A 26,197-nucleotide genomic window follows, 5' to 3' on the forward strand; every position below is an offset into this window, starting at 1 on the left:
GCCTGACTATATCTGTGCTCCCTGTCACCGGGGTATGACATGCCAAAACAGAGGGAGTGCTCCTTTTCTCATGCTAATGCCTTGTAATGACAGCTTTTGGATCCCTGGGTTGTGTTAACACTCAACAAGTCAAGGTGTGACAGGTATTAGACCCACTATGTCTCTACAATCCTAGCCAAGTATTTCACATGTTTCCAGGGTAGCCCAAGAGTAACAAAAAATTCTTATAACTCTATGTTTATATCAGGAAACTGATTAAACTGAATTTGAAAAATCGTAGTGCCCTGTTGAGGTTAAGCTATACTGAGTTGGCTGAAAAAAGTACAGGATAATGTCCAGGGCCAAGGTAGTACATCTGGATTAAATAAAGAGAACAAGTAAGATAAGATCTACAAAGTCAATAGAATCATAAAATATAGGAGTTAAAGTTGACCCTGGAGATTATATAGACCAATAGCTTGCCCACTGCTGAATCCACTATTACAATGTTCTTTAAAACTTTAAAAAATCCAATTTTTAAGTTTAAACATACTCATAAACATACTCAGAGAATCCACCATCTCCCAAAGTAATCTCTTCCTTTGTTAAATATTGGGGTTTGAGGGGGGGACGTCAAAAGTTATTGTTGACTCCTGGTGGTTACCTGCAGTTTCTTTGGCTAGGTTTCTGAAGTAGTTTGCCATTGCCTTCTTTCCTGGGACAAGAAAATGTGACTAGCCCAAGATCTTCCAGCAATGGGACTAGAATTCCCAGTTTTTAACCTGATGCATTACCCATTATACCAGAGTGTCTCACAAATACCATTTATCATTAGCAATTTTTTCCTGATGTTCTATCTGCCACATCTCAGAGATTTATTTCTCAAGAAGTGAGTCTTACTTCTGAAGAATTTTACTCACAAGGAGTTCTGATTGTTTACATAGACAATGTAATGTGACCATCATTTAAGTTTGTATTTTCTGCTAAGGTGAAAACTTAAACAGTAATTTGGTAGACTCTACTGGTAAGTAGAGTAGAGTACTGGTAAGTCAAATTATTATAATGTTGCTAGAAAGATGCATCCATGAAGATTCCAGCATTACATAAGATTAGTCAGAAAGCAAATAAGAACTTTATCTTACCCTTGCATATCAGCATAAAATCAATAGGAAAATCTTGATTCACCCCAAATCAATTAGGTCACCTAGTTATAAAACTGAAAAAAATGACACTTATTAAATCATAAATCCATATCCTTCAAATAAAAAACGAGAATTAAATAAATCTGTAATGCCCAAAGAGCTATTCTCTGTATAGAAATTGAATTTCAGCCATTAGGCTTAAAAGAAACAAGAAGGGACAACCATGAGTTTTCAGTTTCTATTTGTATATTTGATTACTGTAGAGGGTTTTTTTTTTTAATAAGAAAATATGCATGCTGATTTTAAAAATTTCAGTCTCAAAAGATTATGATCTGATGTCATTTTTCCCTGTACAGTATGATCTCAAATACATTGTTTTCTTCATAAACATTCATATCTCTAAACATGGGAATTCTCAAACTAATCATGTTATAACTTCTTATATAGTGATAATGCTTAAAAATTTATTTTAACTTGGTAAACCTAACAAGTTTCCAATCAGATTGTTTTTTAAGGCCTTAGCAGGTGTTCTGCCAAAGCTTCCCATTAGTAATTCTGGTAGTTTTTGCAAGTGCTATTATTGGCATAAACAGTGTATTTAAAGGAATGATTATTTTTTAAAGATCATTTTAATGCTGGAAGTATAAAAAATTGAGAGTTCATTGATCCATACAATATGGTCATGTGATCATTTTTTGATAATTATAAGCTGATTTGTATATAATATATACAATATACATATAGTATATGCAGCTTTACGGGAAAATTTTAATAAAATGTTACATATAAAAGCTTTGGAATTTGATGATTTATCAGGAATTATGGTAGCATTGAACATTGGGGACTAAAAGATGTATTAAGAAATTGAAAAAGTGATATTATTTTTAGATGTCAAGGAAAGTTGTTGGAAATGTGTGATCTGGAAAAGACAACGTATTTCATTAATCAAAGCTTATCATAGGATATGTGTATATAGCAGGATTTTGTGATATCTTGCAATAACACATTATATTTATTTTATAGTAGTGAATTCATTAGTAAACTAGTGATTATTCCTAAGCATAAATTATACATTTTTTCTTCTTCTCCTTAGTGTATAGTTCAATTTGTACTTTTAACCTTTGGAAAAAAATATTTTTGCACTGTTATTGGCATATATACATATTTATTATGCTTTGCCATTTACTTGAAAATATGATACTTCCTGTTGTATGACATCTGGAATAATATAAATCCATGGATATAAATTAGATTGTTTTATCAATCAAAGTTTCATCTGGAATGTAACAAGAATAATGGTATTACACAATATCTTAATATGACAAGAATAAACCTATAACTACTGAAAACAGCCAACCTCTCAACCTTCCTAAACTAAACTATATTATATTACTACATGAATTTCCGTGTTTTGGGATCCCCTGCTTAATTTGAGAAAATGGTAGGAAAAATATTTGGAACAATATAAAAAGTCCTTTTTTCCTAAAATTAATTTGCATTCTGAACAAGAAACATATTCAGAGATGTTCAAAGGCCTGAAAGAACAGTTAGGGACATGAAGAAATTTTATTTATGTGTGCACTAGGAGTAAAATATGATTTAATGGCACATAATAATAAAAAGTTAATTGAGTGATGTGGTGGCGTAGAGGTGGAGCTCTCACCTCACAATCAGGGGGCTGTGAGTTTGATCCCAGGTAGAGGCAGATATTTCTCTCTTGAGAATATATCTGCTTAATAAAACTCCACATTGGCAATAGGAAGGGCATCTGGCCAATAAACACTCAGTTTCATTCATTTGCCCAGACTCCACCCCACAAGGGATTTGGGGATCATTAAAAGAGGATGATGAATAAATAAAAATTAATTATACATGCACACATATACAATACATGAGAAAGCAAATATGGAATTTTAGCTAAAAGAATGCAACTAAGCAAAATATTCTCAAGTCATTTCCAATGTTTTTAAGTATGCACACAGAAACATTCCATGTGCACATTTGATTTTACAATTCCCAGTACAATATTTTAACATTTACAGACTTGCTGTGGGGAAAGATTTGCGTATGATAACCAGTAAATTTGCTAGAATAAAATTTTGCATTATGGTAAAGATATTGTAGAAGAAAGATTCAATTCTGAGAATACAGAAATTCTGCTTATCTTACATTATTACTAATTTGCATCCTAACCTTTAGGTATCTTCAATGTACAAAGAATGAACTCTTTTAAAAAGTAATCCACTGGCTTTGCAAAAGTTTATTGGCAGAATAATACTGAAGAAATGTGCAACTGCTTGTGTTTTGTTTGGCTTGCTTAGTTTAAGAGTATCATGTTAATCTCAAAGAAAAACTACTCATATTGTGTTTTCCATAGAGGGTGAAGCAAGGCTAGAAGAGATTTCCAGGCCTCTTATAGTAGCAATAGTTTCTTCTTCTGAGGTTGAGAATTCAAACTGTGTTTGGAAAAGCTTATATGTCCAGATATTTAGTTCAATCTTTAAGCAAGCAAACCAAATTTCAGAATTCAACAAAAGTAACTTAATAATCTTGCTAGAAGTATTTTTCCATGATTTATGGAACTTTCAGCCTCAGTCTAGCAAAATCAGGAAATTAGTTAACTGTACTCTTATAGTTTTTTTTTGTTTTGAATATAATAATAATAATAATAATAATAATAATAATAATCCCTATCTCAAAATGTTTGGTTCATGCTGAAGACAGGGTTTCCCTTCCCCAAGCTATCCAAATTTTTCCTATAATATGAAATATCGCTGAAATATTTTTCTTCCAAGAACCTGTTGTCAAAACAATCAAATCATACAAGATATTCCTCACCTCTGTGAAAAAATTTAAAAAAGAGAATAATTAATAAGAAAACATGAACAAAAATTATGAGAAATCTTTACAGCCTAATGAACCTAGAACCTAGAATAACAGAGTTGAAGGGAGCTTGGAATTTTTCTAGTCCAATCCCCTGCTAGATCACGAGACCCTATACCATTTCAAACAAGTGGCTGCCCAGTCTCTTCTTAAAAGCCTCCAGTAATGGGGCACCCACAACATCTGATGTTCCACTTGTTAATTGTTCTCACTCTTAGGAAGTTTCTCCTTAGTTCTAGGTTGGTTTTCTTCTTGATTAGTTTCCATCCATTACCATCTGGTGCTTTGGAAAATAGGTTGATCAAAATAGGTTGAAGTTTCATCTTCAGGATCTGGCCTTCTAAAGACAGTCAGGGTTGAACTCCTCTAGGACTCACTGGTTTGATTGACTTGCGGTCCAAGAGACTCGCAGGAGTCTTCTCCAGCACCATAATTCAAAGGCCTCCATTTAGGATTGAGAGGTCCACTCTACTGATCCTATAAACAACTGGGTATATGAGGGCATTAAGAGCTTTAGTTTCTTCAAGTGACAGCAAATATCTCATCTGTCATCAGCAAATTCCATAGACTAATAATATGTTCAGAATCTGTTTCATATTATGTGCTTTAAACATTGTTTGCATGATATGTAAGATGTAAAATGGGCCCCACAGCTTTTTTTTAAAGAATATATGAAACAGAAACGAGGAAACACATTTAATGTTCCTTTAAAAAACCCTCTCACGTTACTATTTTTGTATTACTTTTGATAAATATCCAATAAACCAAATCATGGTGATGAAAAATAATGTGTCCTTGTAGATTTGAATAGATTAGAGAAAGAGATAATATTGATACCAAAATTGCTCAAAACTAAAACAGAAATAATATCAGTATTTTTATACCCTATGAAAAATGTAGGATTCTGTAGGTCTCCAATAAGTAATCAATGGTCTTAATATAAATCAGCTTTCAACAGTCCTGAATTGCTTTCCCAGATAGCCCTGGGTATTCATTTTATATTTCCAATAAGCTTCTTCATTACTGTTAAAACTACCGAAGACTGTAGTCTCCCTGGAGGAAGAGAGGTAGCATCATTGTACAAAGGGATTAGAATCCAAGTTCAAAAGCTGTGACTCAGCCATGGGGCAGCAATTGCAAGGTCAGTGAAAAACTAATCAGGGAGGGAACCAACCTAGAACTAAGGAGAAATTTTCTTACAGAACAATTAGTCAGTGGAATGACTTGTCTCCAGAAGTTATGGGTGCTCCAACACTGGAGGTGGACAACCACATGTCTGAAATGGTATAGGGTTTTCTGTTTGAGCAGGGAGTTGGACTAGAAGACCTCCAAGGTCTCTTCCAACTCTGTTATTCTGTTAATTTATATCATAAAAGTTCATCTCCAAAACAAAAAAGCAAACCAAGGATCTTTGCCAACTGACCTCCAGTCATTACCTTATTTAAGCTTTGAAAATATCAGAAATATTCCAGCAGAATGCCATCTATCTGATCCAAACTTCCACTGTATTCACTAATTTGATGAGATTAAAAACACAAATGAAAAATGAGTAAGAAGGTCTGAAATGGGTAACTTTATAAAGGTTGGTATCATAGCATTGCTCAGCCAGCTGCCATACTATCAGTGCCATTGCTGATGATAATAAAAAACATTCCTACCTGCTCCCATCTCTCTCTCTCAGATCTTTCCAATGTGTGTTGCCAGACTATGATTCCCATTTTGCTGAAAGCCTTTCGGAACTTCTCAGCCCAGGTTTCCCTTTCCCTTTCTCCAGTTAAAATAAGGCCACTGATTGATGGGAAAGATCCCAGAACTGGCAGACATGAGACATACAAACACAGGCTGAAGGACGTCCTGCTTGTAATGGCTCTACAGTAGGACAAATGCTTGGAGTCTATTGTTGAAGAAGATTGCTTTTTACCAAGCTGACAGGGTGCAGCTGCTTGCTTGCTTGGAAGCTGTTCCATTTCCTCTTGGACACGGACTCCCTGAGGGGTTTCTGCATGCTGATCTGACATCGATAGCTGTGCAGACTTCAGGCCAAGTAACATGCTTTCCAATTAATGGAGGGGATTTTTTTCCCACATAATTATGACAAATGTGTCTATCTATTGTCAGTGACATCAATGTAGCTGGAGCAGTAAGAACCAGTCCAGCAGGAGACTGTCATTGTTAGCTGGAATGATGGATGAGAATGACTTCTGGGTAGTAGCTAGCTATATTGCAAGCGCAGTAGGGCTAGGGCTATTGCAAAGCCTAGGGAAGGGTAGAATGAGTGAGCCTTTTCATATTTGAAGAGCTGCCATCTAGAGAAAGAGCAAAATCTGTCAGAGGTTTGGTGAACAGGAGATGCATTTAGTATTCCTCTATAATAAAGTAAGTCAATATTTTACAGTAATATTCAGTAGGTCATTTTTCATCTTGTATTATGGTAATATCCAATAAATTCTTGTAGGAACATATTCATTGAGGAACAGCAATCAAAGCATTCTTAAAAAAACAGGTAGGCATCAAATGACATTATTCTTTTTATTGTCCCCAAATATATTTTCTTGGGTAGCTTCATAGATTAGAACCAATCCCATTAAGTTCTCAGTTTGTTAGGGGAAAGAAGGTATCCTACATTATTGACTACCTGATCACTGCCATTGAAGAATAAATGTGGGATCTTTTGTATGAAATGTCTGTATTAAGCAATATCTGTATTTAGTGGATACCATGTTTATTTTTTAATCTCTCCATTTTTTTCTTATTTCTTTTCCTGCATTCTCCATTTCCTCATGTCTCTTTTCTTTCAAGAGTTGCTTTGTTGCCATCTTTTCCCATATGTGCATATGTGTTAGAGAAATGTAGCGTACTTTAGAAAGAATGTGCAGGAAAATATTATATGAAGGAAAAAACCCTTCTAAAAGATGCACAATAACAAAATATATGCACATATGGGAAAATGTCAGTATCAGGAAAAATGTGCATTAAAAGTACACAATTTTTTTATGAGTGTTTAATACAAAAATTCAATATTGTGAGGAATTGAATACAAAGAAACTGAAAATCTGAGAAGAGATGTTCCAAGCTGTCAAAACCTTTGGATTTCCACCAACATAGTAAGAATGTCTCTGCCTGACATGATACTGAAGTTTTTCTCTTTTCATGGGATTAAGAGAATATTGAGCTAGTCAAGGGTTAAGAGTTCATATTCAAAGTTCATATTCCTCTTTATGAAGGCAAAACCACTACAAAGCAAAGAAGCATCAGAGAAAACAAAGGTTTCAAGGTGTCAGTGGAGTAATAAAGAAATAGCAACCAAATGAAGTGGGATCAAAGATACCAAGCCAACTGTTCAGATAAAGCTCAGGAGCATAAGGACATGCTTTGCTCAGCAGCACAGACTCACTCTGGGAAAAAAAAGTTATCTTTGATGGTTATACAAAAAACAACAACAGCTGAACTCAATGAGAGATTTTATTTTATTTATTTTGTCAAGTGATTATAAGATAACAGGTATAATTATAACATAGTTATGAACACATTAAATGGATACATATAAGAAAAATAAAAAGAAACAATAGGACAAGGACGATAGGCAGGTTCGTGCACTTATGCACACCCCCTACAGACCTCTTAGGAAAGGGGTGAGGTCAATAGTAGACAGTCTAAGGTTAAAGGTTAAAGATGTTCTACCCTTGCAAAGCCACTTCCTTGGAAGGACTCTGAGAGCTACAGAACCACTGGGAAACTTTCACGTTTTAAGCCTTTTTTTTTTTTTTCTGCCTTTGGAGAAATTCTCTTTGCAGCTGTTTGGCTGTACATGATAGCTCCTGTCCTCCTTTGGCTGTTCTGTTTTGAGAGGCAAAAGAAAGAGGCTGGGATAACATTCCAGAACTACAAAGCTTTAAGAATAATGGTCTCTTTGGGATTGTAGGATGAAACACCCCCATTTAGTAGAATCTTGCCCTCTGCTTAATAAATACAGTAATCCAAAGAGAAGGTGGAGGCTCAAATACGTATGCAATAAATTTACAACTTTTACAACTTTTTAAAGGTTCCAATATATTGCAGTTAGGTTTGGAAAAAAATATTCGTGTAATTAGCCTTTTAATAAGAATTTACCTGTCAAACTTTCTAAACTCCCTGCATCCTGAAATGCAATCCAAGCTGTTCACAGGGACATGGGTAGATTTGTGTTGTTTTTGTGCCATGTAAGGAAAGGGCCTAAAAGGGGAAAAGAACAACAAAGTGTAGCTCAGGGTTGAAATGAGAAGTCTTTGGTGCTCTCTTGGGTTGTTTTCCTGCAGAAGTTTCATTACCCAAACTAGGTAACATCATCAGTGCACTGGGTAATGAAACATCTGCAAAAAACTAAAATGTTATATTAGGAAAAAGTGATTTTGGAAAAATATATGCATTAGAAGCAAGATTATTTAAAAATACAGTGGTTAAGGTAATAGATTGGCAGTCAAGAGACCCAGTCTCTCAGCCATAGAAGCTGACCATTTTCTCTTATCCCAAAGTACCTCACAGAATTGTAGGAAAAAAATGGGAGCAAGCAATTTTATGAATACCACCTTGAGCTCCTGGATGAAAAGCAGGATACAAATTTAACATACATATAATTAAACCAATTGGAATTTGAATTCACAAAAGTGATAAAAACTTCATGGAGACATCACAAAATGTGTACTCTGAAGAAAAACATGACAAGGGAAGCTTAAAAATGAAATAATTAGAAATTTCATGAAACTGCATTTGACTGATTTCTTTTTCTCTAGTCACAATGCATAAATTAAACAAGGCAGACAGCTTTCTGGAACCCAAATCACAATCATCTCAAGATCAGCATTTTCTTCGGCTCTGCATCTAGTATTGGATATATCACCTTCTTCCACCTAATTGTTGGCTTATGTTGCAAAATTAAACAGGGAGTCACCAGCTGTTCTACTTTTCATCTATTTCCTTTATTTCTACTCTTGTTATATACATAAATACATAAAAGTGTTAAAGCTAAAACAAACATTTGGGACTGTCCATGTTAATTATCCACAATATTGTTTTCAGTGGCTATGCAATTTTCTGTATTTGATATAGATATATTGGTGTAGAATACAGATATTGATATAGAAGTATAAATAATGCACTATATTGATATTGTATCCTCTGCCCTTCTATTGACTGTCTTTTAGAAAGTGTGGCTGGCTGATCTTTAATAAATACTAAACAAATAAATAGTTGCTGTTAAGCAACTATTTGTTAAGTTGCTGTTAAGTTGCTGGTTTTTTTGTCAGCTGAATTGAGTGGCTTGTTCTGGTTGGAATATAATAATTAATTAGGAGTGTGCTGCATGCAAATTAAACTGGAATTTATCTACAGTAATTTTCCAAGATCCAAGAGGTCTCTTTCACAAGTGCCTTGGCCTCCTTGTCCTAGACAAATTCAAGAAGATTCTGCATTTGTGACTTCAGGTAATCCCTAATTTATGACCACAAATGGGACTGGAATTTCTGTCGCCAAGCAATGTGGTTAAGTGAGTGACACCCAATTGTATAACCTTTTTTGCTACAGTCATTAGGCAAATCCAGCTTCCCTGTTGACTTTGCTTATCAGAAGATCTCCACGAAGGTCACAAATCACAATCACGTGACCTTGGGATGCTTGCAATCATCATAATACATGATGGAGTACATAATACATGGTATTAGGGAACATGTCAGACAAAATCAGCATGTCAAGCGAATTAAATCCAATAAATTTACTGAATAAATAAAATATTTTATCATGTGACACGAGGGTAACATAATTATGAAGAAATCCAAATTTCCATTCAGTACGTGATAATTACAGTCACACATGACTTTGGTTCATAGATGATTAAGTATTTTGAAAAATAGATTCATTCAACTTGAATTTAATCCTTTGACTCTGGACCAAGTCTGAAAAGAGATTCATGCCTCCTTTGAACTAGAATGGGAAAGTTACTAATGGATATAACTTTAACAGAATGGCTTAATATTAGCATAAACATGTCTGAGAAGAAGATGCTTGCTCAGATTCAGATAAATAAATGTATAAGTTTTGGAATTAGACTCCTTTAAATTCTTTTTTATTATTTTATTACAGAATTAAATTGTGCTTTTATGCATACTAGCCTTCTGTGGGATTGATGTATACCCAATATTGGAAAAAGAGATGAAGGATGCAAGCAAATATGCCAATGGTCATAAAACCTTCCATGGTAGGCCTCATTCATGTTTTTCATTCCTGATGTTTAACCGGGAAACAAAACCTAAAAGTAACAATTTTTGCAGACACACTAATTGCCTTTCTAGAGCACCAAAAAGCCCTGAGACACACATGAAGTCTATCAGTTTAGCTCATAGGGATTGCTTTACCATCTGGAGTCACAACTTTAGGAGCCTGACTTGAAAGAGAACAATGAGTATAAAAAGGCCAGACTTGATACGGGATTCATCTGATTTTGAAAAACACTTCTCAATAGAAGTATATAATCATTTCTTTGAACTGAAGATAGTACCTTTAATTAGATATACACAAGAAGTTTTATGGGAGTAGTGCTTGAAGTTAGAATAGCTTCTCTATTTTGTCAAATGTATAGAGATAAACCAAGAATAGGATAAAACTGCCAACTGTTCAGCTTGTCTTTGGCAATACAGATTAACTTATGACCACAACTGAGATCAGACCCAAAGGTGCTTTTTCAAGAGGGAACTGGACTTTCTGTTTTTTCTTTGAAGATGTTTCACTTCTTATCAAAGATACTTCTTCAGCTCTGCCTGGATTGTGGGGAATGGAAGGATATACTCTCCTTGCAGACAGCTGGTCATTTGCATTATTTTAGCGAGTTGTTAAGGCCACCTGGAGATTTATCTCTATCATCAGGGTCATCAGAGTGGTGCAAATGAATGAGGAGCCTTCTTGAAGCTGTTGAAAGGACTATGTTGTAGACTGAAGATAAATGATGTCATATCCCTCCCCCCTGTTGAGACAGGGCTGTTCAATTTTGACATAGACAGCCTCTTTGACCCCTCTTTCAAACCAGCGGTCCACTTTGTTGAAAATGTGAACTTTGCTGTCTTCAAAAGAGTGGCCTTTGTCTTTTAAATGCAGATGGACTGCTGAATCTAGTCCTGATAGATTGGTTCTCCTATGTTGTGCCATGCATTTATGAAGTGGTTGTTTTGTTTCCCCAATGTACAGATCTACATATGGCTCACTGAATTGTACTACACAGGCCACATTGCTCAGTTTGTGTCTGGGTGTTTTATCCTTGGGGTGGACAAGCTTCTGCCTTAATGCATTCTTGGGTTTGAAGTGTGCATATATATTATGTTGGCTGAAGATCCTCCTGAGCTTTTCCAATATTCCTGCAATGAATGGAATGACAACATTACTTTGTTAATTGTTCTCTTCATTGTCTGTTATGGAGAACCTCCTGTAGGGTCTTTTTTGAGATTTGATGAAGAAAATTCCACACTTGTCAGAATTTCCATTGCTAAGTAAGGGAGTTGTTAAGTGAGTCACACCTGAGTTTATGACCTGTTTTGCCATACCTGTTAAATAAACCACTACAGTTCTTAAGTGAATCCAACTGCCTCTATAGACTTTGCCTGTTAAAAGTCAGCTGTGAAGCTCACAAATGGTGTTCACATGATCCCAGAATGCTGCAACCTTTGTAAATATGCCAGTTGCCAAACTCCCTGTGAATTTTGATCACATGACCACGGGGGTGGGTGCAATTGATTGTGAGAATGCTATTATAATTTTGAATAGCCACTAAATGAATGGTTGTCAGTCAAGGGCTACATGTATCAGTTTGCAGATATAAACTAGATAAGGCTTTTCACAGTTAAATACAGCTGCCAACCAATTGGTCTGAGGGCTGTATTTTGTGAAAAGCACAGTTACCTAACTAGTTGGAAAAAAAAACAGCAGCCTCAGACAGAAGTAACCAATTATCATCTTCCACTGTTTCCCCATCTCATCCACCAGAACATCCACTAAAGCAGTGTTAGAAAACATCCCCCTTTCATCCCCTCTTCTCCCCCACTGACATCCAATTCATTTTGTCTTTCATTTGTCAATATTGCCCTCCAATTGATGGAATTTTCACTCCCTCTTTCTCTGCATCTACACACACACACACACACACACACACACACACACACACACACACACATTTTGTCCTCTGAACTGAAACGGTGGTCCATTTTCTGTGATTAAATTAGCGTAAGTAATACGATATCATAGAACTGATTGATTTCCCCAGCAATACTTATTAACCAGCTCAATTCAAAGGCAAGCATGGCCAATTCTAAGCATTGTTTCCAAAATAGGACTGCAGGAGAGCTTTCAAATGCCATGAAGAGCCAGAACACACAAACTTCAAATGATAACCCTGCTATCATTGTAAAAACTTTAAAATAAGCACATGAACATTGTTTACTTTATTATAAAACTTCAATAATAATTGGAAGTAAAGCATTTACATATAGCCTTAGCATTCAAGCTTGAATTGTGATGATTATCTGACTGTAATCTTGCCAATACACCTGTATTCTTAAAATGAGAAAATAGATAGATAACAATCTATTTGATCACTGTTCAAGCAAAAGCACATATTGATAGTCATTAGTCCTTAGGAAAAAAGAAGCTACACTCTACAATTAAAAACCTCCAAACATTACTTCTGTCGGCTTGATGCAAACTTGTACATCTGTTATCCATCCATGGCTTCCTTTAAACAGTTAAATAAAGTTCTGAGTGTTGAGTGTTGATGGGTGTTCTTGAGTTTCATTTATTTTTTTAACATTAACTCTCTCTCAATGCTCATTTCCTGATCATTGATAGCAAAATATACCTAAGATTATTATAGAACAAGATTGAGCCACTTGTGGTGCTCAAACCAGATTTTTGGATCCTTTCTTAGCTTTCTCAGCAAAATCTGGGGAACAAATGCAGAGAATCTGTAGCCTTTCTGCCATTTTCCCCCACATTATTTGGTGCTTTAAATCCTATGATAGGATTAACACCTTAAAATAACCTAAGATACTACCCTCCCCCAAACTTGCGTACCTATTTCATACACGACATTGCTGTACCCACTAAGTTCTTCATATGAGGAAGACAAACAAACAAAACAACCTAGAAAGGTTGACTCCCCTGAAAAATGATGTTATTGTCAGAAATTTTATGCTCTCCCCACATGCACTTTGCCAAATAATTGTTCAGATCGATCAGCATATTTTCTTGGGAATGAGTTGCACTATCTCAGGCTTAATTGTAATTAGACATGCATTGTAGTGCACTGATTTTCATGCCTTTTTTCCAAACAGAAAAAATTGGTTCTAACATTTTTCAATCAAACTATCTTTTAAAGTTTTGCAAGATTATTGCGATGTATTGTAAAAATGGCTACCTTTAAACGTAATACAAACTATGGAGGTAAGGTAATGTAAGGTAAGGTAATACAAATCTTACCTTATAGGTAATACAAACTATGGAGACAGGAATGCTGATAGAACTGGCCATCATGCATGCAGGATATTATCATCTACATATCACGCAGTTCATATCCAGGTTCGACTCAAAGTGCTGCTGATTTTAACCTTTGATATCATGTATAGCTTAAGGCAACAGTTTTTGAAAAATTGTCTCATTCTGTACATCCCTACCAGAGGTGGTATTCAGCAGGTTCTGATCACTTCTAAAGAACTGGTAGAAATTTTGAGGAATTCGGAGAACCAACAAATACCACCCCTGAGTGGAGATTTTACAGTATCCTTCCCCTGCCCACCAAGCCCCACCCACAGAACCAGTAGTAAAAAAAATTGAATCCCACCACTGGTCCCTACCAGTACTGAAATATCATCAACAACAAAAAACCCACCACTTCAACAGTCTGACACACTGAGAATGGCTACATATGAATAGGGTCTTCCCTGTAATTGCCTTGGCATAGTTTCTATAAGATATCTGTGTAAATCTTTACATTCAGTTATTGGAAGACTATTGAAATCTGCCCTAGACCTGTCTTCTAAGGGATAAACATATTTCAGATCCATAGTTTCTAGACCTAGTAGCATCTTCTAAACATATTCTATTTTTGCTAATGTACCTCCTAAACCATAATGGTTAGACACATTATTCTAAATGGAGTCTGATCAGAATAGTGAAACATTATTTCCTATGGTCTGATTCTATGGCTATTCTATTATCCCTTATTCCCTGCTTGGGAAACCTAGGTTGTAGGTTCTTCTTTCCCCCAGCAATATAATTTGGGTCTGAAATAGGACAAATGAAATAAGGAGTTCTGTTCTGTTTTCTGACAATCATCCATTACTGCATAATCACTTTTCATTTCTCAGTAGAGTTATACCTTTTTAACTCCAAAGTGTGTGGACCAAGGTTTACACAATTTGATCTGGGATCATCATCATACAGAAAAACAAAAACATTTGCAAAGGTCTATCTGTACTTTGAATTGAGTACATGGGAATGAACACCCCTTTTTACTGAATTTGCAAAGATAATTAAACTGTTTTAGGAGCAATTAGAAATATGTATGGCTTTTCTTTGATACTATCTTTATAAAATTTTATTAAGATAGACTTGGTATGACTTTATGATTTGCTATAAAATAAATTAAGTAAACTATAGTTATCTCGTTAAAGTATAAATCAATAAAATTATAGTCAAATGATTGTCTAATAATGATATCATGCTATATAATTGTTGATTGATAATATGAGCTATTATGTTATATAACTACAATGGAAACTATGAAATGGATGCACACAAAAAAAGTGGTAAACCAACCGACACACTGTCTGTAAACTCATGAAGGAAAGGATGATGTTTTTATGTTTTATGTGTTTTTTGTTTGTTGTTAAAATTAATAAAACTGTTTTTTTTTAAAAAAAAAGAAATATGTATGGCTAAGGCTTCCCTTATTGTTTTCATGTACTTCCATCTCTTATTAGTAGGCATTAATAGCAATTGTGGTTAAACATTATATCAGAAACCACAACAAAGGAATTAGAATGGTATTTATCTCTATTTTTCTACCTAAAGATGTCCCAAAGCTAGGAAGGAAGGAAGGAAGGAAGGAAGGAAGGAAGGAAGGAAGGAAGGAAGGAAGGAAGGAAGGAAGGAAGGGAGGGAGGGAGGAAGGAAGGGACTGAAGTAACTAGAAACTGAGCAATAATATACTGTACTTTCTAAGTTGTACATTTGTAGCTCCATCAATTGTCTCTCCTTTCGCATCCAATATTATTTTCTTTTTTTCCCCCACCCCAGTCCGGAATTCTAAATGAAATACATTATACTTTAAAGAATCTGTGAGAGTACATATGTGCCTGTGGGACTTTTTCAAGTCACTTATTTGTTTGAATGCCATTGATTTTCCTCCTAATTGATATTCACTATGCTAATTTCTCTCACAAATCTCACACACTATTGATCAAAAAGTAATAAACTCTCCAGCAAACAAAACAAGCATTATTGCAATGTTGGGAAAACATCATTTAATATCAATACCATATTTACAATTATATTTAACCCAAATTTCACCTGTGATGCAATACATCATCAAAATCAGAGTGCTATAAGCATAAGTGGTGAAGAGAGGCACTTTGAAAAATCCCACTGGATTATTTTGTGATGCTTGTAAAAAAAAAAAGACTGTTAGCACAGATGTAAGCAGGTTTTAATGCAATAAAAGCCCTGATCCTTCCCATAGTTAATATCACAAAGATAAATCTATCTTATTTATTTAAGTTTAACAGTTCTGCCAGGCTGGATTATCAATCACAATGGCCCACACCAAGAGACTGAATGGCTTCCTGGTGCTTTATGGAATTTCTCTCTCACCTGGCCAGGTGAGTCTGTCAAAGAGGTAACTGAACTCTGCAACAGAAAAAAAAACCCTTACTTTGACACTTGGCAAATGATGCCCCTCAAAATATCAGTACAAGTGATAGAATATCATGCAAAAGTTCATTTATTTCAGTAATGCAACTTAAAAGGTGAAACTAATATATGAGATAGACTCATTACATACAAAGTAAGATAGCTCAAGCCATGATTTGTCATAATTGAGATGATTATGGCTTACAGCTCATGAAAACCCCAAATCCACAATCTCAGAAAATTAGAATATTACATGCAATCAATAAAACAAGGATTGTACATAGAACAATATCGGACCTCTGAAAAGTGTAAGCATGCATATGTACTCAGTACTTCGTTTGGGCTCCTTTTGCAGCAATTACTGCCTCAATGTGGCATGGCATGGAAGCTATCAACCTGTGGCACTGCTGTGGTGTTATGGAAGACCAGGATCCTTCAATAGCGGCCTTCAGCTCTTCTGCATTGTTCGGTCACATGTCTCTCATCTTTCTCTTGGCAATGCCTCGTAGATCTCTATGGGGTTGAGGCCAGGTGAGTTTGCTGGCCAATCAAGCACGGTAATCCCATGGTCATTGAACCAGGTTTTGGTGCTTTTGGCAGTGTGGGCAGGTGCCAAGTCCTGCTGGAAAATGAAGTCACCATCCCCATAAAGCTCGTCTGCAGAAGGAAGCATGAAGTGCTCCAAAATCTCCTGGTAGACGGCTGCATTGACCCTGGACTTAATGAAGCACAATGGACATTACCAGATGACATGGCTCCCCAAATCAACACATACTGTGGAAACTTCACAGTGGACTTCAAGCATCTTGCATTCTTCCTCCAGACTCTGGGTCCTTGGTTTCCAAATGAGATGCAAAAGTTGCTCTCATCAGAAAAGGGGATTTTGGACCACTGAGCAACAGACCAGGTCTGCTTTTCTTTAGCCCAGGTAAGGTGCTTCTGACATTGTTTGTTGTTCAGGAGTGGCTTAACAAGAGGAATACAACATTTGAAGCCCATGTCCAAGATCCGTCTGTATGTGGTGCCTCTTGATGCACTGACTCCAGTCTCAGTCCACTCCTTGTGAAAGTCCCCAACACTTTTGAATGGCCTTTTCCTGACAATCCTCTCCAGGCTGCAGTCATCCCTGCTGCTTGTGCACCTTTTTCTTCCACACTTTTCCCTTTCCACATAACTTTCTATTAATGTGCCTTGATACAGCACTTTGGGAACATCCAACTTCTTTTGCAATTACCTTTTGAGGCTTTCCCTCCTTATGGAGGGTGTCAATAATGGTTTTCTGCACAACTGTCAGGTCAGCAGTCTTTCCCATGATTGTGATTCATACTGAACCAGTCTAAGAGATTATTTAAAGGCTCAGGAACCCTTTGCAGGTGTTATGGCTTTATTAGCTGATTAGAGTGGGACACTTTGAGCCTAGAATATTGAACCTTTTCACAGTATTCTAATTTTCTGAGATTGTGGATTTGGGGTTTTCAGTTTCATCTTTTAAGTTGCATTACTGAAATTAACGAACTTTTGTACGATATTCTAATTTTTCAAGTTTCACCTGTATTTAGTTTCTTAGCTAATTATCATATACAAATTATTAGAAATGGTTTGCAAGGTTTTGAAGTGAGATGTCAAAACTATGATGATGATGTTCAACTCTATTGTCCCTTTTCAGCTAAAACTAAGGAATGTCTTTAAGTTTAGGATCTGATATCACATAAGTGATAAAGACAAACAAATTGCAAGTTTATCTATGCTGAGAGGTGCTTTAGGTTAACTGAAAGACATGTCATGGAATAGGAACTTACTCTGTTTTCATTACAATTATTTTTTTCTTTGATTCAGGTTGAACTGGATTGAATGCCACTGGGCTGTTGATTACCAGAACTGCATCTGCATAGCTAAAGACATTTATCCATTATTATCCTGCTTTTCTTCTGAAAGAAGGCAATCACTTCTATGCTGTTGCCAAGAAAATGACATGGATATGTTCATGTAATCACCATTAGTTGACCTTGAATCAAGAAAGCCTTTTTATCCTGCCTTACTATTATTGTACCTACTATTCTTGGATTGTTTCACCAGACGGATCTCATATGGCTACTATAATGCAGAAAGTGCAAAATTGGACCCACATAGTTATTCCTCATTAAAACTTTAAGTAATCTAAGAGTGTCATTGGAATTCTATAACTCTGGTGTTACAATTTCAACAAGTGCAAGGCCACTTCAGAGTGCCAAATGTAACCTATAAACCCAACATAATTTGAGAACAAGTTATTTGAAAGATCACATTTTCTTCATACATGTGTCATAGCTTTGCATAGGAGTGGTGTGATGGCCTAGAGATGGAGCTCTCGCCTCATAATCAGGAGGCTGTGAGTTCAATCCTAGGTAAGGGCAGATATTTCTCTCTGGGCACAATGAGAATAAATGTGCTGAACATAATTCTGTATTGGTGACAGGAAGGGCATCCAGCCAGGAAACAGTCTGCTAGAACCATTCAGTTGCCCAGACTCCACCCCGCAGGGAATTATGTGGTTGTTAAAAGATGATGATGATGATGATGTGTCATGGTTATGAAATATTTGAGAGAGGAATCATTTTTCTCTTAGTAATATCAGAAACACATTTGAATGTGAGAGAACTTCTTACTCATTCCCTGACATGGGTAAAAAAAATGTTCATTTGTTTTATTATTTCATTCATGCTTTGCAAATAAAATGAAATGCCATTTTTGAAAGTCTTAATTTTTCACCAGGGCATATATTTGCAGATAGTCTCTTCACTGACTATATACATAATATTAAATATTAAGTTTACTTTACAAACAATTTTGGAACAAATGCTCTGTCTGTCTCCTATCCACAATATATCTAAATAATGATTGCTGAGTTTCCATCTTCTGCTTTGCTTTCAAAGTCACCCCACTTCAATTTGAATTCACATTGAAAACAAAACACTCAGATGGAAGGGGGGTGGGAATTCTTGAATTACATGTCATCAAGTGTAATAAATATAGAAATCTGTACTATGGGTGGATTTGTAAAAGAGGAGCTATTGAGAGTGGCCTGCCATTCAACTCTGCACCTGGCAAAGAATAAAAACAATCCTGACAAGCCAACCAAAATCAAACAGAAATCCAAAAGAGAATCAACATTCTTCAGGCAAGATTTGCTACAGCCTTCCTAAACTATGGAGAAACCAAAATGTGTTAAATGTCAGGTCTCTCCCATTAAGTAAAGCAGCCTGGCGTTTTTTGTGTGTGTTGCATACTTGACATCTGGTATACATACATCTTGATATAAATTAAATAAATCATATTCACAAATAAGGTTGAAGGAGAAGGCTTTCTTGAAAATAAGAACAGGGGCAGGGTTCTTGAATTTTATAATACTTCATACATCCTCTGTTTAAAAAAATACTTGATTCCTATATCCTCTGCCCAATTAAGTCACCTAACACCCATCAGATTGGTATATAGACCTACCCATGTCACAGGCTCCTGCACTCATGCTGCTTTCCTCAGCATCAACTAATCTCCACTGAAGTAAATGTTGATTAGGTGAATGAACTTAATTATAAGCATACACTAAATAAAATTACTACTAATTACCACTGCATAGAAAAGACTCACAGAGCTCCTATTTCTCTAAGTGATTGCAGTAAGCTAGGAAAGATGCACACCAACATACCAACCTTTCTTATACTCAGGCTGATACTTATATTCCTTGCCAATGATAAGAACAGAACCAGCAGGTTTTGATCCACATTGGCTTGTATGCCACAAGTGAAAACAAAGCCAACTGTTATTCCAAGCATGCTCTCATTAGTCTCAAGCTAATATCAGTGGAATTCTGTCTGGAAGCTATTAGGATCAGTCGGGGAAGAATGCTCTGGGTCTCCTTAGTGAAACAGAGCCAAACTGTAGGATTCAAGAGGCCTGCTTTCTCTATCATATTACTTGGCCTATAGAACTGATGGCCCTAACCATGTTGGTTTTCCTCTCAGGCATTAGGACCAGGTTGTTAGTGAAGCCCAACATGTATGTGTTTCAGTCTGATATGAATTGTTTGTGAGCTGTCTTATCTCTTGCATTTATTATGTTTAAAAAATAAATTAAGGTGGGATTTTAAAAAAATAATCTTTGGAGAGGAAGATAAGCATATTATGCTTAAAAGCCTTGGTGGCACAGTGGTTAGAGTGTGTACTGTAGGTCATTTCTGCTGACTATTGGCTGCCTGCAATTTGGCAGTTCAAATCCTACCAGGCTCAAGGTTGACTGAGCCTTCCAACCTTCTGAGGTGGATAAAATGAGGACACAGATTATTAGGGGCAATAGGCTGACTCTGTAAAACTACTTAGAGAGGGCTGTAAAGCATTATAAAGTGGTATATAAGTCTAAGTACAAGTGCAATGGTTGAATAAAATTGAAAAGTTCCCCAAAAAGTCAGTAGCCTAAAGAATTGTCCACATCATTTAGCCTAGCTAGAGATACATTTCAGTATTTATATTTCAATAATTTTGGGGTATATGGAAATCAGAATTGCTTATTATATTAAGGCTATTTTGGATGCTTATTTGTAACTATACTCCATGATTGCATCTTTATGGAGTGAAAAGGTTCATAGGTGCTGCCAGGAAAGGTGACATTTTAATCTCTATGTCCATTTGTTTTTTCTTAAATATCTGGTGTCTGGAGCATTCACTGAGGAGAATACCAAAAGAAAGATTAGCAAACACCTTTGGCTTCCATGTTAACAATGTCTTAGTAACAGCTGAATAAAATGGCTAGAAAGAGTTGCTTCTAAGGCTGTATCAGACAACTTTGCTGCTTCAAAATGTGATAAATGGGAAAACATATATTGAATGCTTTTTACTTTATATTCATTTCTTACTTCCTACTGATAAATGCAGGTATAATATTGTCTTTAAATCACTATATCCCATCATATTACCACCCCCCATTTCCCCACAAAAATGTAGCAAAGGGTAAGCAAACACTGTTACTTGCCGAAAGTGAAAACGACCTCTAAATATTGCTGGTGGTAATTCCTTAATGATTGGTTTGAAAAATGCCTGTGTAGCAATTACAAAGAGTGAAATTTTAGCACTCTGATTCTTATGCTTCACCCAATGAATAACATAAGCTGCCTTTTCAGAGAGCCACATTTATTTTCCTTACAACAGAATTACACTGGAGACTGGTTTTAAAGCACATCCAGCTTAGCTCAAGAAAGTTAACTTTTATGTAGTTTATTAGAGCCAAGTATTCTTAAAAACTCAGCCCAAGTTACAGGGACTGCCTACTATTATTTTGTTCTTAATGTACTAGGAAATGAAGTGTGTGGGTTTTGGATTCTAGGATCCAGACCATCTGCTAAACCTATTGGAGGGATTTTGTGAATTATAATTTACTTTTGATTTAAAAATAGCCCTAACATTACCCTATCATTTTCTGTAAATTACATATTATTTTGCTTGCCATTTTTAAATATTATAGCTCTTCTTCTATGGTGTAATTTAGACTCTTTATCAAATGCATTGATACAATTCCTCTGTCACAGATACAAATATTCTCTACACATGCATCCCAACTCTGTATAACCCCCATTTTATGTTAATAATTGCTCAGCACCTAATACACTTGGAAGTTGGCTGAACAGGAGGAAAAACACTCTTATAAGACCAAACACAAAGCACTCCAAGATATTTGAAACTTGGCTCTAATTCTCAAACTGTTTCCAGTTGAAGAGAGTGTTCCTAGTGAAATGATCTGATGGCTGTTAATTTCTTAAATGAAGAGATTGCATGCATTAGGTGCTCTATTTTCCAACCAGCATTTTGCGCATCATATTGCTACTGCAACCTACTGAAACCAATGTACTTTTCGGAGGAAGGGGGGAGAGGGAGGAGGAGAAAGAGAGATTATGCATTAGAATGAACTTGAAGCAATGAATGGGCTATGTGATCCCTCTCTCTTTCCTTCCCTTCCTCCCCCTCCCCCCGTCAGATATATATACTCTCATTGGTCAATAGGAAACAAAACTTGGAACATAAACCAGATGCTAATAAGACTCAGCCACTTTGTAACTGTTGGTGTTAGCAATCAAACACTCCTGAAGTCATACAATTCTGTTCTGTATATCTTCATGTTTCAAAATGCATTAAGGAATGCATGCATATTTATGGCCAATTCACAGATTTTTATTCTCCACTGAATATAGTAGCTATAGCTTGAAATCTAAAAGGGCAACATATCGCAGATGCACACTATAAACATACATCTTTTGGCTTCACAGAAAGGGATGAATAGTATCAATCACTCCTATAAGTTAAAATGATTGCTAGGAGATATTAATGTACTCTTTTTGTGGGGGGACACCTAATATTTGTTCTTAAAGTCTGCAGAATTTCTGTTTGGGGTCTCCCTCTGAAATGACAGGCAAACAGATTCCAGCCATCTGCATCCTTGCTGTGCATAGCTTTGTGGCCTGGTAACTACTTTAGGAATATATTACAAACATGTTTATACACAGCTAATTTTCTGATTTTGTTTTGCACTTAATATCCCATCTGGATCACGGTTGTTATTGCTGTATAAAGAAAAGTTGAGCTAAATATATGGATGTGGATGTGGACCAGGACAGGATATTCATCATTTCTACCATGGGCTGTAAAACATATGAAATTACTCAAATCCATACATCATGTAAAACAAATGAAATGGGAATAAGTATTGTATTGCACTTTTAAACACAGCTTTTCAAATGCAAATTCTCAGGGCTGGAAACTTGTGGAGTATGACTATCACTACACCAAAACTGTTTGACTTATTTTGGATCAAGGGCTACACTTAACCTTAAAGTTACCATGCTGGGAACTACATTTCAAAAAATAGTGTTTCATGACTATCTTGTTTCATACTGTTATTAAAGCAAAGTGATTTTTTTTTTTTGCACAAATTTGGCAAAAAGAATACCACTGCATTAAGGATTCTATGTTATTAAAATTATAGAACATTAAGAAAAATATTTTTAGGCTCATCCAATATCATTTTCTTGAAGACACACAATCAACCAAAACCAACTGGAATTTTGATAACAAATCAAGATAACAAAACATGAAGACGCTATTGTTATTTTTCAAGGGTATCATGCACTGTGCCAGATGAATTCTGCTCTGCCTGCATCTAAACAAAAATCATATAAGTCCTATTTATGGGGCAATCAAGAATGTATATGTTGTGGCAATTATGCTTCTGGGAATCAGTGGTGTCCTCCACATTTTTCTTTCACTAATTATATAAAAATGGCTGTAATTTCTTTTAGTGTCATTAATAATAAACAGTAAAGTCTGGTATTTAAATCTCGTGTGTACGGTATTTGTGTTATGACCTTTCCCTTTTTCTTGTGATCTGTTTAAGAGTAATCAGAAAAAAGAATCTTATTTATGTGAATGTGTATTCAAAGTCACAATTTTAATTTTATAAGAGAGGAATTCCACAAGCAAAAGCAGGCAAGGAAAGGAGGAAAATCAATGACTGAGAAACAGTTCTACTCTGTTGTGCTTGTAACAGAATAGAAACTGAATCATGCTGACATGTTCCAGTAATGAGAGGGGTTTGGAGTGGACATAGTAATTGACAAAAACACCTACACATTCAGTATTCTTCCAGGGCAGAATTGGATATAAGATTCCTAGAGTATTAATCTATATATTAATAAATAAATAAAATAATATCTTCTGGATGTCAGCACAGCTTGAATTTTAAAATCTTAATATGATCATTAAGATCATGACTGCTGCTAAAATGAAGTTCCTACCTATCTATAAGGTGGCAGCTTAGAGAAGGCTGAGTCAACCTATACACATTGATAGTTTATACTTGCCAATAAGTTTCTAATGAATGAAAGCTGTATCAAAAGCTGTGTTTTCCTGCAATTCTTACTGGCAAGTATAAACTACAATGGGTATAGGTTGACTCAGCCTTCTGTAAGCTGCCACCTTCCAGATATGGATCATAGAACTATTACCAGGGGCTCCAAGAAGCTGTTCATTCCAGAAAACCCTCAAATGTAACTAAATTTAATCAGTTTTGTCCCAGAAGGATGGGCAATGGTTTCTACAAAGCAACGTGAGAGATGGTTCAAGTTTCCAAGAAGCATTTGATTGCAACTATTTTAACTGTAGAAAAACGAAGTTAGTGTGAAATATGAAGATTTTCAACTAGCTGTAAATCTGCCTAACCTAATAAACAGTAATAAGTGTTTGTGTTTTTATTACTGTTTTTATAATGATTGTTTTATATTATTGTTTTAATTGATGAGTGTATACAGTCCAGGGTCACTTCTGGTGAAAAGGGGAAGTTAATGTTTCAACTGATCCCTCAGATTATTCATCTGTGCCTAGATGGTGGCTAACTAGGATAATTTTTGCTAAGCCCATGCAAGTGACTTGAAGAGTTGTGAATAAGAGTTATCACTTTTATTTCCCCCCCCCTTTTTAAGATAAGGAAGGTAGAAGCTTGTGAGTGTGAGGTAGGTGTGTTTGCATATAGACTATTCCACATAAAGTTTTACAAAAACAAGTTTCATAAAAAGGGGTGGGGAGAAATACCAGTATCCTCTTTTGGATTTTCTGTATTTCTGCATATCTTTGACATTTGTAGCTACAATAATTGCAACCAAATGCTTCCTGGAATCAGTGATCATCTCTCATATTGCTTTGCAGAAACCATGGCCATCCTTCCAGTACAAACTGCTTAAATTTAGTTACATTCAAGGGTTTTCTTGAATGAACTGCTTCTTTGGGGCCTCTGTGATAGTTCTATGATCCATAGGAACTTTGATTTGGCTATTTCAAAACACTAAATTTGTTTTTGGAATTTTCTTGCAATTTTGGGATCAGGCTTGTTACATGACACACTTTTGCTTTAGATTTAGCTGAATGTAGATCTGATATTGTCTCATAAAATTATCTGATACAAAGCATTATTCATGCATTTTTAATGATGGTCAGTCATCCAATTCTTGGCCAGCAAAACATTGCCAAATTACACTTCCATCCTTGACAATTGGTACAAGATTCCTGTTGTGGAATGCAGTATTTGGTTTCCACCAGAAATAATGATACCCATGTAACCCAAAAAAGTTCCACATGTGATTCATCCATAGAATATTCATCCAGAAGCCTAGAGGGTCATCCAGGAATGTTTTGGCAAATTTGACAAAAGCTTTACTTTTTTATAGTGAGGTACTATTTCTTTCTTGTCATTTTTTCATAGATTTTATTTTTATCTAATGCTTTTCTGTTTGTGGAATGATGAAAGTGATTTTAGCCTAGTGAAAAAAACCTGCAGATCCATCAATGTTATATAGGTTTTGGTGGTGAATTGGATGCTAATGATGACAGTCTGGGTTTTATACTGCATTTTAGTGTGTGTGTGTGTGTGTGTGTGTGTGTGTGTGTGTGTATGTGTGTGTAAGAGAGAGAGAATATGTACACATATATATATATATATATATATATATATATATATATATATGGATGGGATTCAAATTTTTAACAACCGGTTCTGTAGGCATGGCTTAGGTGGTGGGCACTTAGCCTTATATACCACTTCACAGTGCTTTACAGCCCTCTCTAAGTGGTTTACAGAGTCAGCATATTGCCCTCAACATTCTGGGTCCTCATTTAACTGACTTCAGAAGGATGGAAGGCTGAGTCAACCTTGAGCCTGGTGAGATTTGAACTGCCAAACTGCTGGCAACAGGCAGTCAGCAGAAACAGCCTGCAGTACTTCATTTTAACCACTGTGCCACCATGGCTCATATAATGGAAAATTAACTGTTTCCTAAGATGATCTGAATCCCGGGGTATTTGCTTTGCTTAAAAACACTTCCTCTTATTTCATGTTGCTTGATTGAGAGAGGAGAGGAGAGGGGAGGGGAGGAGAAAAGAGGAGAGGAGAGGGAAAAAGACAAAGGGGGAAGGAACATCTGTTTTTTGGTAGTATTCCTTTGTTATATTTAAAAGCCACTTTACCAGAAATGCTAATATATCAACACTTTTCCAGCTCTGCACTTTCTCCAGTTCTGCTAATCATCCTTATAGATGATTGTAGGGTATTTATGTACCATGAATACATACCTCAGTCTTCAGAAATGAAATGCAGCCTCTCTGGACCAAGAGGTAGAATATAAAGACTTGCCTAAGGTGGAATCCAGGAGGCAGAGTGAGGCAGAAGTCACTGCCAATGAGCTCACAAGCTCTGTTCAG

The 26,197-nt window shown here is 35.8% G+C and overlaps 1 long non-coding RNA gene across 1 annotated transcript; it reads left to right on the forward strand.

Annotated features, from left to right (window-relative positions):
- Nucleotides 1-6,191: 6,191 nt before the first annotated feature.
- LOC148126049 (uncharacterized) lies at nucleotides 6,192-18,659 on the forward strand. Its single transcript, XR_015742553.1, has 4 exons — nucleotides 6,192-6,380; nucleotides 10,119-10,233; nucleotides 15,795-15,895; nucleotides 17,763-18,659. It is a non-coding gene; the product is annotated as an uncharacterized LOC148126049 (long non-coding RNA).
- Nucleotides 18,660-26,197: the final 7,538 nt, after the last annotated feature.

Source organism: Pseudonaja textilis, chromosome 3 (assembly GCF_049901715.1).
Source record: "Pseudonaja textilis isolate UNSWEBS1 chromosome 3, rPseTex1.2, whole genome shotgun sequence".
Lineage (NCBI taxonomy): Eukaryota > Metazoa > Chordata > Lepidosauria > Squamata > Elapidae > Pseudonaja > Pseudonaja textilis.